We start from the raw sequence: 14047 nt of genomic DNA on the forward strand, positions 1-14047 counted from the left end.
CCTGGGGTTTTGGAAGAAAACAATAAATTTCTGTACATCCTTACAATCTCATTATCCTAAGAATTCTCTGAAACAAACTTGAAAGCCTCGTAATATGCTTTGACTTGTGCGTTGAACTCTGAGACCCCAAAGTTATCAATTCACAGGCTCTGAAATCACTAGCCATACACACTAGAAGCAAGACTACAGCAACAAAAGAAGATATTTTGTCATGTAAAGTAAAAATAATCTTCTGTCATCACGCTGCAGAAGCAGAATAAAGGGGGAAATGATGCTAGGTAAGCACATTCACATACCCCTAGAACATTCCATCTGGGAAAAACACCCCTAGAACCACATGAAAAGCCTGTCATATACATTGCAAATTACTGTTACCTTCTGAACTTACACAAAGATATACTAATTATGAACAATGATGTTTAAATTGGACATTATGTCTTTGGTCCTTACTTTGTTAAACTGTGTATTAAATGAGGCTGAAATATAGACTTAGGAATTCTAAGATATTTCCAAGTATTAAAATGTGCTCAGATGGAAGTTCTGAGCATTAATGTGGCTGAAAGGCCACATGAAGTCATCAGAGTCAGCTGGATGCTAAAGTAAGTAGCCATGGGGTTAGTGTATTTTTAGAACCCATTGTCTTTACATAAGTCATACAGATTCATGAAATAAAATGCCAGTTGATCTATAAACAATATGTATGGAATTAGTTTCTTCAGAATGCTTCTTATATTTAAGAAATATACCAGCTGTATGAATCCTTCCTTTCCTTCTTCCTTCCTTCCTTCCTTCCTTCCTGTCTTCCTTCCTCCTTCCTTCCTTCCTTCCTTCCTTCCTTCCTTCCTTCCTGTGGGAATGACTTTTCTGGGAACATCTACAGTTACAAACATGGACATGTTTCTCCTTTGTGAAACAAACAAGGAGGAACTGTGGGAATGACTTTTATCTTACCTTCTAACCAAAGTTAATCTTATGTTTTGAGATCATTTAACAATATCATAGTTACTTTATAATTTAATAAAGCTTACTAGGCCTTGGGCTCCTCTTGCATCCTGAATGTATAGCTTTAATCCATCATGACCCTTCTTTGCCCTTGATTCAGAATACATATGTAGGTGTGTTATGAAAATATCATTGCTGAAAGAAGCCATGTTGAAAGCAAGGAATTAATCACATTTTGTTGTAAACAACAGGTGGGATTATATTGATAACTTCTGTGTGTGGGTGTGTGTGCTATTTTGGGTCAGTAGATTTCAACACGGACAAAATCCTATGATAAAATAAGCTCCTCTTTTCCCATGTGATGCTGGATATATGGTTTCAATAAGAAGAGAGCATGACCTTTGTTCCAGGGCACATTTCCAGGAGAAATTTGAAGGAACAAGTTCTCAGAACAGATGGGGTCCCACTCTTCGTTTGAACAAATGCTGAGGCAGTTTTTGTTTAGGCATTGCTATAACATGGCATGGCACAACACGTCCTTCCTTTTGCCTTCCTTCTTTCCTTATTTTCTTTCTTTCCAACTTTCTTTCGCTCACTTTGTCTCTTAATTTTCATTCCTTTCTTCCAACAACTGGACATCCCTCAGATCAGGATAGCTACTATACAAAGGCTGTAGAGAGATGTAATAGATGTAATCTCATTACATTTTCTTTCAGAAATGAAAACTTTAAAGGTATATAACAAATTTGTGCAAATAAGTAGCAGTACTTTGTTTTTTTAATTTTTATTATTTTTATTTTATGTGTATGAGTCTTTTGCCTACATGTGTGTAAGTGCATCCATGTTGTGCAATATCACAGAGGGCAGAATAGGGCATTGGGTCTCCTGGAACTGGAGTTACAGACAGTTGTTAGCCACCATGTGGGTGCTGCGAACTGAACCCATGTCCTATGCAAGAGCAGACAGTACTGTTAACTGCTGAGCCATCTCTCCAGCCCCAAGTATCAGTATTTTGATGTCTTATGGTTTGTTCCTATCTTTCAGTTTCTGGCTGTTGGATGATGAAGTTGGTTCCCTACAATCCTAGGGCAATGCTCTGAAGGTAAGAGTGGTATCTTAATACATGTGCTGTATCAACAGCATATCATCCAACACAACCAAATACTAGGACATGGAGTTGCTGCAAACATTAAAATTTCAAGTTTAAAAAAAACTGAGGCACATTGTAGTGTTATAGACATGGTCATGTCTGTGTTGATAAATAATTTTAGAGTAAAAATAAAATTAATATAATGTAAAATTAATATAAAGTATAGGTATCTCAGCAAAGTAATTAGACACTTCAAATAACAGAGGATACCAGTATTGTAGCAGGCCCGTGACTAGAGGATGTCCATCTTGTTACCTTACATGACCTGGCCTAGTTATTTTCCAGTTTCTTCCCTGAAACTAGCCCCCACCCCATGGGGGTCAAGAGTTCCTGGAATTGATGAGAGGTCCTGGAATTGACCAAAGTTCCTGGAATTTATCAGAGTTCCTGGAATTGACCACATGTCCAGCCAAGATGCTTGGTCTGGTGGTTGGAAAAAAAATTTAATTGGTCTGTTAACGATGAAAAACAACTGTGAACTTTAACTGACTTATGCAAATATGTACTTGAGATCGAACCATAATGATTGGTCCCTTGTATTCCTGCTTTTGCAAACCACCCGAGTGTGTATAAAAAGGTTGCAAACTCCCTTAGCTGCTGCTTTCTGTAAGGGACAGCCCAGCCGTAAAATAAATCTCCCTTACCTCAACTTTGACCTCGTGGCATGGCTTGATTTCCGACCTATAACATTTAGAGGTTCCACCGAGATCCTCCACCCGGGAACTGCCAGGGGGAGGCCTCTGCGAGATGTTCCTTGGCCCCAGCTTTCTGCTTTTGGAGTCATTTGATGCACCACAGGAGATAAGGTAAAGCACTTTCAGCTTTGAGCTCAACTCTGGTTTCTGGTTTGATGCCTTGGTACTAGGTGGGAAGCTAGACACAGCACTAATTCCTCTAGTCGGCTGTCAGAGGAGACCTCCTTCCAGGTCTCCCCCGGAAAGAGGTTGGGATTTTGACAACCTTGACACCTGGGCTTGGTTTCTGTGTCTGTCTTTTGTTGTCGGGTCTGCTTCTTTGCTGTTCATCACTGTAGGCCAGTCTCAGTCTTCTGTGTCCTCTACCCCCCTTGAATGTATGTTAACTAATTTCTCAGATTTCAGGAAAAGCGCCAGTGTTATGGATTTCAGTCCTGAAGCCCTGAGACTCTGAACACTGTGCAAATTGGATTGGCCAACGTTTCCATCCATCCGCTGGCCCTTTGAGGGCCCATTTGACTTAAACCTTACTTATGCTGTTCGCAGGTTTTCTGCTGAATATCATCCAGATCAGATTCCTTATATTGTTACCTGGGTAGACCTCTTGGAAAACCCCCGTGCGTGACTGCATAAATGTAAAGGGGCAGAGAAGAAGGTTGGGTCTCCCCTGGAAGGAGGTCCAAAACTGGTTCTACCTGTAGGGAGGGCCTCTGTGGAGGAGGGAGGAACTTGTAAATTATATCCGGTTCTGCAAGAAGCTGTCAGGGATGATGACCTCCTCAGACACCCTCTTTGTGGGCAGCCTGTACATCAGAAGAGGGAGGAACCAGAGAACGTCTTGATTTGTCCTCCCCACACTTGTTTGGGAGCCTCTTACCAAGGGGAGGCCCTGTCTGCCTCCCCTTCAGCCCCAATCCTTCCCTTTAGGGAGGTGGTAGTTCCTATGTCCTCAGGCCAGGCTAAACAGTCTATGCTAGTCTGCACCCCTTTCTGTACTACTGATTTGTATAACTGGAAGCCCCAGAACCACCCTTTCTCTGAAAACCCCCAGGGCCTTGTAGATCTCCTCATCTTTACCACTCACCTTCCCATCTGGGAGGACTGCCATCAAACTTCTGCAGATTCTGTTTACTTCCGAAGAGTACGCCAGGGTCTTCAGAGAAGTAGCCCGATCTGGCCTCGGATGAAACAGAGTGACCACTACAGAAAGGGAGGAGATTGAGGAAGCATTCACAACTGCCCCTCCGGACTGGGACCCTAATGCCTCACACAGTAAGGAGAACTTACACTGATATTGCCAGACTCTGTTACAGGGAATCAGGGCTGTGGCTAGGAAGCCCACGAATCTTTCAAAGTTGAGTGACACCTTGCAAGAAAGTGAGGAGTCCCCAGTTGCCTTTTTAGAAAGACTGTATAATGCTTATCACCTCTATACACCTATTGACACAGAGGCACCAGAGAACCGAAAGACCATGAAGATGGCTTTCATGTCACAGTTGGCCCTGGATATTAGGAGAAAGCTCCAAAAGCTAGAAAGATTTGAGGGAAAGCTAATCTCCGAGCTGGTGGAGATAGCACAAAAGGTGTACCCCAAAATAGAGAAGCTCGTGCCACGGCACAGGACATGGCAAGGGTGATAGCAGCAACATGGGGAAACCATCAGGAAGGCCTCAGAAACCCAGACCTCCTCAAGGTACTGGCCAACCCCCAAGGTCGGGGGCAAGAGAGAAACTTGAAAAGGACCAGTGTGCCTACTGTAAGGGAAGGGACCACTGGAAGAATAAGTGCCCACAGAGAGGAAAAAGACCAGCCCCAGTGGTGACTGCCAAGGAACAATGATGGGGCCTAGCTTTTCCCTGAATCCCCTGGAGCCTATGGTAACCCTGAAAGTGGAAGTGAAAGATACCAAATTCCTGGCAAATACAAGGCCACTTATTCAGTTCTCAAGAAGCCTGCAAGCCCCTAATAAGAGACAAAGTTTATATTCGGGCGGCACTGGAAAAATTCAAGGCTATCCCCAAATGCAAGCCAGAAATACTGACTTGGCCCTGGGCACCATTACTCATTCCTTTGTCTTGATACCAACTTCCCTTATCCCTTTTTGGGCTGAAACTTACTCCATAATTTAAAGGTTCACATTTCATTTATGGGAGACTCCATTGATCTGGACCTCAGACACCCTATTGTACTGGTGACATGTTCAGTATCTCAGGAGTACCAACTGTATGAAACTACAAATGGGCAAAAGTCTCAGAGGTTGGCAGGATGGAGAAACACCATTCCTACTGTTTGGGCTAAAGATAACCCCCAGGATTAGTTAGAAATCAGGCCCCACTGGTTATCCAGTTAACCAGTACTGCCACCCTCATCCAGGTCAGGCAGTACTCTATTAGTTGGCAAACAAGACTAGGCATTGCAAAGCATATTAAGTGACTCAGGTGGGAAAGCATCCTGATACCTTGTCACTCAGCCAGGAACAGCCCTTTGCTGTCCATCCTCAAGCCAGAGACAGGTGAATTCAGGCCAGTCCAGTACCTGAGGGAGGTAAATAAGAGGGTTGAGACTAGGCATCCAACTGTCTCCAACCCTTATACCTTGCTCAGTGAGCTGACACCTGAATGGCAGATGTATACTGTCCTGGATCTTAAAGATGCCTTCTTCACCTTGCCTGTAGCTGAGTGTAGCCAACCTATCTTTGTCTTTGAGTGGAATGATCTTGATGGGTCCTATACTGGCCAGCTGACGTGGGCTTGTCTACCCCAGGGATTCAGAAACTCTCCAACCTTATGCGATGAGGCCCTTCGACAAGACTTGGCTCCCTACAGAAAGACACATCCAGAAGTGACTCTCCTCCAGTTTGTGGATGACCTGCTCCTTGCCACAGCCTCTGAAGAGACCTGTGCCCAAGCCACCAAAGCCATGCTAAGGGAATTGGATCATCTAGGGTATAAGGTATCAGCCCAAAAGGCCCAGGTATGTCAGAACACCATGGCCTTTTTAGGATAAACTATTCATGAAGGAAAGAGGTCACTGAGAACATGGAGAATATAAGCAATATTAAGTATTCCCACCCCTAGGAATAGACAGCAAGTCAGAGAATTATTGGGGGTTGCTGGGTATTGCCATCTTTGGATACCTGAGTTAGCAAAACGCTTATATGCCACCACCAGAAATTTAGGAGAGGACTCTTAAGTGGGGCAAGGACAAGGAGGAGGCCTTTACCTGATTGAAACAGACCCTTACATAAGCCCCAGCCTTAACGTTGCCTGATGTGACTAGGCCATTTCACCTGTTTGTACATGAGACATGGGGTATAGCCAAGGCAGTGCTTATGCAAGCGCTGGGACTGTGGAAGAGATCTGTGGCCGATTTCTCTAAAAGACTTGATCCAGTTGGTACAGGGTGGCCGAGTTGCTTGTGCTCCATAGCGTCCACTGCCATTTTGATAAAGGAGGCTATGAAGCTGACTTCTGGATAAGATCTTCAAATCATGAGCATAAATGCAGTTGAAGCCCTCTTGGGGGTCCCAGTGGATTTCCAACGCACACATCACCCAGTACCAGGTGCTCTTACTTGATCCTCCATGCATCACCTTCCTCAGAACCGAAGCACTAAACCCTGCCACCCTGTTACCAGATGATGACCCTGATGTACCTCTCCATGACTGCCTAGAGACTGTAAGTACCATCACAGGGTTACAGGAGGACCTCCAGGACCTTACCACTGCCAAAAGCCAACTTCGAGCTGTACACCAATGGCAATAGCTTCATAGAGAATAGAATCAGATTCACAGGGGCAGTGGTAGTGACTCTGGAATCAGTCATCTGGTCTCAAGCTTTAAATCATGGGACTTCTGCTCAAAAGGCAGAGTTGGTAGCAATAACCCAGGATCTAGCATGGGGAAAAGACAGGTCACTTAACATCTACACTGACAGCCATTATGCCTTTGCAACCACTCATGTACACGGAGCCCTTTATAGAGAAAGAGACCTCTTAACCTCAGGAGGAAAGGAGATTAAAAACAAGGAAGAGATGCTAGCCTTACTCAAGTCTCTCTGTTTACCCAAGGCTGTAGCTATTATCCACTGTAAAGGGCATCAGAAACAAAAACTACCCACTATGACAGCAAGAGGAAACACCCTTGCCGATCAGGAGGCAAGAAGGGTGGCTAAAGAGAAAGTGGAACCATTAACTCTGGGCTGTCCTCCCTTTTGCTTCTTCCCTGATGAACCGTCCTATTCTGAGGAAGAACATCAGCTAGCAAAGAGTTTAAGGGCAAGGGCAGGGGCTGGAAATTGGTTCTGGTTAGAAGATGGGTGTCCTGTTTTACCTGAAGCATTGGGAAGAGAATGGCTACAAAGAACTCATGATTCTACCCATTTGGGAGCTACCAAATTAGCTGAATTGGTCCAACGAGAGTTCTTCATCCCCCACTTGGGTAAAATGTCAAAGGACATTGCTGCGAGATGCAAAACTTTTGCCCAAACTAACCCAGCAAAAGGTTTTCCTTCTATAAGGACAACAGTTGGAGAAATCTGAGAACTCGACTTTACTGAGATGACTAATGGAAAGTATGGTCACCAATATCTCTTAGTACTTGTGGACACCTTTTCAGGATGGGTAGAGGCTTTTCCAACCCTAATGGAGACAGCTCAGATAGTAATTAAAAATTATTAAATGATCTGATTAACTCTTAGTTGTCCTCCCTTTTCATCTTCCCCAATGAACCGTCCTATTCTGAGGAGGAACGTTGACTAGCAAAGAGTTTAAGGGCAAGGGCAGTGGCTGGAAATTGGTTCTGGTTGGAAGACGGGCATCATTTTCTACCTGAAGCTTTGGGAAGAGAATGGCTACAAAGACTTCATGATTCTACCCATTTGGGGGCCACCAAATTAGCTGAATTGGCCCAATGAGAGTTCTTCATCCCCTCTTTGGGTAAAATGTTGAAGGACATTGCTGCGAGATGCAAAACTTGTGCCCAAACTAACCCATCAAAAGGTTTTCCTTCCACAGGACAGTTTGAGAGGACAAACCCCTGGAGAAATCTGGGAACTCCACTTTACAGAGATGACTAACAGACAGTATGGTTACTGATATCTCTTAGTACTTGTGAACACCTTTTCAAGATGGGTAGACTTTTCCAACCCAAACGGAGACAGTTCAGATAGTGGTAAAAAAATTATTAAATGATCTAATACCTAAATTTGACATTCCCCTCGGTTTGGGGTCCAAGAATGGCCCTGCTTTCATAGCACAAATCTTCAAAACTGTTTCAAAAAGCCTACAAGTTGATTGGAAATTGCGTTGTGACTACATCCCCAGAGCTCAGGACAAGTGGAAATAATGAATAGAACACTTAAAGAAACATTGACTAAGCTAATTACAGAGACTGGCGAGAACTGGGTAAGCCTCCTTCTGTTGGCCCAATTGTGAGTCAGGTGCACCCCTTATATTAAAGGCATCACCCCATTTGAAATTATGTATGGAAGACCACCCCCATTAATTCTTAAACTAGGATTAGAATGGATTGCTGAAGGAACTAGTCACAATCTCCTTAAGTCATTGCAGGCATTGCAGTCTACTCTCCCTGAGATTCACAAGTGTGTGAAGAAGGACCAGGCAGAGACAGTAGAGCTCTGTAACTTGCCTGGTACAATGGTGGACCTAGGCACCTGGGTTTCATTATGCCGACATTCTGCTCCAGAGTTTGAGGCTTGCTGGGCTGGACCTAACCCTGTTGTTCTAAGTACCCCATCTGCAGTCAAGGTGGCCAGTCGCAGTCACTGGATACACTGTTCTCAAACTAAAGAAGTGCACCCAGATCATATCCCCCAGTCATGGAGCCTCAAGAACACTGGCAATCCTTTAAAACTCAAGTTGGTAAAGAACCCCTCTGGACTATCCTAATATAGTTTTCTCTCCTTTTTTCAGCCCCCTCACTTATCTCCTTGGGAGATGAGGAGATAAACATAAGAAATCCTAGCACATCGGAAATAAAGAAGACTCAAATGGCACTTTGCCCATGGAATTCCCAACCAACTCTAACATTAGGAAGACTAAAAGGACAAGGGCTATACCTATCCGCAGGAATGTATGTAATAAGCCAGTCCCCATATCATGCCAACTGAAACCAAAGCCTTTTGCATAGGGAGATATCAAAGGTTTGATTATTTCCAAACAGGAGTGGGGAATGTAGCAGGCCCCTGACTAGAGGATGTCCATCTTGTCACCTTACATGACCTAGCCTACTTATTTTGCAGTTTCCCCAAAACTACCCTGAGGGTCAAGAGTTCCTGGAATTGACCACATGTCCAGCCAAGATGCTTGGTCTGGTGGTTGGAAAACAATTTAATTGGTCTGTTAAAGATGAAAAAAAAAACTGTGAACTTTAACTGACTTATGCAAATATGTACTTGAGTTTGAGCCATAATGACTGGTCCCTTGTATTCCTGCTTTTGCAAACCACCCAAGTGTGTATAAAAGGTCCTTGCAAACTCCCTTCGCTGCTGCTCTCTGTATGCACTCCCTGATTGCAGGGACAGCCAAGCTGTAAAATAAATCTCCCTTACCTCAACTTTGAGCTCGTGGCATGGCTTGATTTCTGACCTACAACAAGTATGCTTTAAAAAGATTAAAATTATATTTTAAAATTGGAAAAATATATAAATATAAGTTCAAACGTTAAGCATATGTGATGTACCTGTACATACACAATGAAAGAAAGCAATTAAGAAGATGAATATTCCTAAAGGCTCCATCAAATCATGTGTCAACATACTGCATATAGCAGTTCAGGGTGAATTACAGGTCAATATTCCAGAGGCATGCAGCCTTGATATTTCTGCCAAGAGCATCACAGAAAAGGAGACACTATACGCCTGAAAAAGATAGCAATTACAAAAGTTGAACACAGTTCCCATGTCACAGTCTTAAATTCTGCACCATTCAACTGTGTATGGAAAAGAACAGTAGGATCAGTACTCTACCTACAAATCAATAAAATTGAAAACAGCAATCCAAATTTTGCTTGAAAATTATAATCAATTTTAGAAATTCCCTTTCTCCACAGTTTCACTTCCTGTGATTTGACTTACTGCTAATCAATTGTGGTCCAAAACTTTTATATAGGAAATTTTAGGTGCCTAGAGATTTGGCCCAGTGGTTAAAAGTACTAGCAGTTCTTGCACAAGACCTGGGTTTGAATCTCAGCACCTGCGTGGTGGCTAACAACCTTCTGTAGCTACAGTTCCAGGAGATCCAACACTCTCTTCTATTCTCTGTGGGACACTGCATGACATGGGTGCACTTATATGCCTAACTTATAAATTAAACTTTATCTTAGAGCAGTCAGTATAGAGAAAAGTGACATGGTATGCATGAGACTTGGTGTTGTCTATGGTTTCAGGCATTTCATTTATGGGTATATGAAAACACACTCTCAGTGGATAATGAGGGGTTTCTCTATTTAATTTTGCAAATGAAAAAACAGCATGAAAAGTATGAAAGTATGAAACAGTATGAAAGTAGTTACATAGAAAAAAATTAAGTAGTAGGGGCTGAAGAGATGGCACAGCTGCTCTTGCAGGGGACCTAGGTTCAGTTCCCAACACTCATATGACAGCTAACAACTGTCTGCAAGTCCAGTTCCAGGGGAACCATCACCCTCTTCTAACTTCTGTGCAGGCATTGTCTGTAGGTTGTGCACCACTTACATATATGCAGGAAGACACTCATGCACATAAAATAAAAATAATTTTAAAGTTGAAGATGAAGGAAAAAATAGCAATCAAACAGGTAGTTCTAATACTTAATTGGCACATATTTACTGCTTTGGTTTGTTCTGCACTTAGACTTATATCAAGAAAAAACAGCCTAATAATAAACACATTACAGTAGTCATATAGCATTTGGGTGGTCATAGGCTCATTTTCATATAGTTATGTTTAATCGTATAAATTCCATAGTACTGTATACTTACATATATATTCGTAAAGTTTTAGAAGATTCAGTTTCTGGAGGACAATGCATTAAGCCAATAAAAGTCTTACAAAACTGATCATGTCACCTTGGGTAAATTGCAATCAACTTCATGCAATCAGTAGATTTATTTCAAACAGAATTCATGAGTGAATAATACTAGGTTATAGGGTGAACCCACGGTACAGAAAAAGGAACTCATTTGCATCTTCCTTCTCAATTTTTTTGGTGTACGTGTGTGTGTTTATGTGCATTCGAGAGTGTGAATGTTCAGATGTGTGAGTGTGGGCCTGTGCGTACCACCCTGTGTATGGAAGTCGGAGGTCAACCCTGGAGTTGGTCTTTGCCCTCCACTTTGTTTCAAAGCCCCTTCTTTGTTCTTCACCACTGTCCGGCCACCCGATCCTGGAACTTCCCAGGATTCTCCTGTTTCTACCTCCCATCAGCCCAAGGAGCACTGGGATTACAGACACATGCAGGGTGTCTGACTTTAGCTAGGTGCAGGGGATTTGAACTCAGGTCCTCATATTTGCATAGCAAGTGCTTTATTCGTGGAACTACCTCCACTGTCTCTTCTTTTCCTATTTTTAAAATAAATAATCAACTTTAAAGGGTGTCTTAATTTGTTCCCCATCACAAGTACAGAAATTTGGAATCCATCTCCGTAATTTAAAAAATTCAGTTTGCTAAATTATTTACTTTATGATAACAGAACCTAACTAAAATTATTTTGAAAGGAATTTTATGAGAAATTTCTTATGAGACATAACAGCATCAGAAGCATTGCTATTAATTAGACATTAATACAAGGTTTGAGTCAATAGCACCATTACAATAGCACCTATTAAATTTTTCATAGAAGGTATCACAAATCTGAAGCACTCCAATGAGACCTGAGTCATTATCCACTTAATGCAAAACTTTCAAAAGATTATAGTTATCACACTTACTTCTATATCTGTCTTCAAAACATGGTCTCTTTATAAATTTGGGAATTAAACATTGAGTACAGAACTGTTATATAAGAATCCATAGGTGTAAAGAATAAGGTAGTGTACATTGACTTGCTGTAGCAGAGTTACCCACTATTTAATTAATTTCAAGACCGGTGGTTTACAACTGGGAGACTTCTTTTATCCTCTTCATCCCTGAAGGCCCACACACTAATATCTCATGTTAATGAAGTTAAAAGTTTTCCAGGAGACTTAGGAGCATTCTTATGCCAAACTATGTCAAGTCAAAACCTCAACAAATTTGCTTTTCACAGCACATATATTTCTCCTGATATAATATGGAAAACTGAGTAAACACATTTGCTAATTTTGTAAAAACACAGCCTGAACTGATCTTTCAAACAAATGGGCATATCTCTGCATATCATATCCCAGAGTTCATAGGAGCTGTGTGATAATAGCTTACACTTAATAAGTGTGCCAGACACTGGTCTAAATGCTTTCTGTATTCTGTATTTGTTATAACCTTGCCTTCAGCTCATTGTAAGGGAAGGGCCTTTGCTGCCTTCATTTTACGAATGAGGAATTAAAGTACATAGAAAAAGAAAAATTGACAAAGGTCGTAGATCCATATTAACAGAACCTGAATTTGAAGGAAGTCAGTCAAACCCTAGGACATGTGCTCCTAATCATCAAGAAGTACTTCTTGCTCAGGAAATTGTTAAATGTTCCTTGGGGAGCACTTATACTTAAATTAACTGAAAAGTTTGTGCACTAGTGATCCACCCCTTCTGCATAAACAGCATATGATGTATTGTATCTTTGCCATGTGGATACGGGAGCCAGCTTTGCACTTCAGAATGGCAACATTCTAAAGGAGGGCTTGGCACATCTACTCTTCTTATCCACTTTAGAACTTTTCCATTTTTCTTTAGGCTTTAGACATGCTGCTAAGCCCTAGCTCTCTTTAGATCAATGACCCCCATTCTTAGGTCATTATCAGTCAGTCTTTGAGGGTAAAACTTCAAAAGCAAAAATCCTAATATTCTACTGAATTTTTCAACATAATTATTCAAGAATCACCCATATATAAAAGTGATCACTTTCTACAAAATCTAGTTATTGCTTACCTTTTGTTTTATCAAAAGATTCAGATTAAAAAGCAAAATAAAGTGTACTTGATGTGTCCCTAGCTAGAAGGATGGGAGGAGTGAACACAACCCCATGCCAGAGAAGAGCTGGGGTGAGTGGGTACTGAAGGCCACAGAGCACATAGAGGATATCCCTCAGAAACAAGAATTGGATAAGGTGGTAATATTTAAACCACCGTTAACTTCTTTATTTTAAAAAGATGTCATGGGGGCCAGGGGAGACAGCTTAGCAGGTAAAGGCACTGCCTTCAAGACTGATGACCTGAGTCCCCCACGATGGAAGGAGCAAACCATAAATTGTAACTTCCAATGGGTTGTCCTCTGACCTCCATATGTGTCCGTAGTGTGTAATCACCCACACATATATGCACGGACACACAATAAGTAAATAAATGTAGTAAAACTTTTAAGTGTCATGAAATAAACAATGTCTCATGTATGCCAGGATGGCCTTGAACTCAATGTGGAACTGAGAATGACTTTGAACTTCTGATACCCCTGCCCACCTCCTAGTATGGAGCATCACTCACTGTGCTGCTAATGCCCTGCTGGAGGCAGAAGCAGGACTTCCTGCATGCTAGCCAAGCATCCTACCAGCTGAGCTACATCACCACTCCCCGTTCACATGACTTTCAAGGAACGGAACAGAAGGAAAGAAATCTTGTTATCCACCTGCAAAGCCGGCATGCCTAAATGCCATGCTCCTTTCCCTAAAACAAAGGATTTCCTGATGCCAACATATTTAAGAGAGAAGGTTGAGAAATACTGGATCAGGAATAAATGGAAATTAAGAAATAAAGATTTTCCTAAACTCTAACTGAATGAAATTTTTTTGGATACTCTCATACTGACAGAACCCATTTTTAGGTCTCTAAACTTAGTTAAGATTATATAAAAATAGGTATAAAGGGGAAAAATATACCATCAATAATTGTCTTTGGGAGAGTGATCATATTCGTCAATACTTGTGAAATTTTCAAACAAAAAGACAAACTAAAGGTCACTCAGTTTCCTTTTATATCTTTCAAACTGTGTTAAAGTATGATGGATCAAAGACTGAAGTCACTGGGTACACAGTAGGTATACATACAGTATACAGCAGGTAGGGGTAGGTCATACTGAAGCAGCTGCTGGCTCCCATTTCAGTTTTTTTCTACTGTGACATAAAGTGAATTTTAA

Source organism: Nannospalax galili, unplaced genomic scaffold (assembly GCF_000622305.1).
Source record: "Nannospalax galili isolate Female #2095 unplaced genomic scaffold, S.galili_v1.0 scaffold550, whole genome shotgun sequence".
Taxonomy (NCBI): Eukaryota; Metazoa; Chordata; class Mammalia; order Rodentia; family Spalacidae; genus Nannospalax; species Nannospalax galili.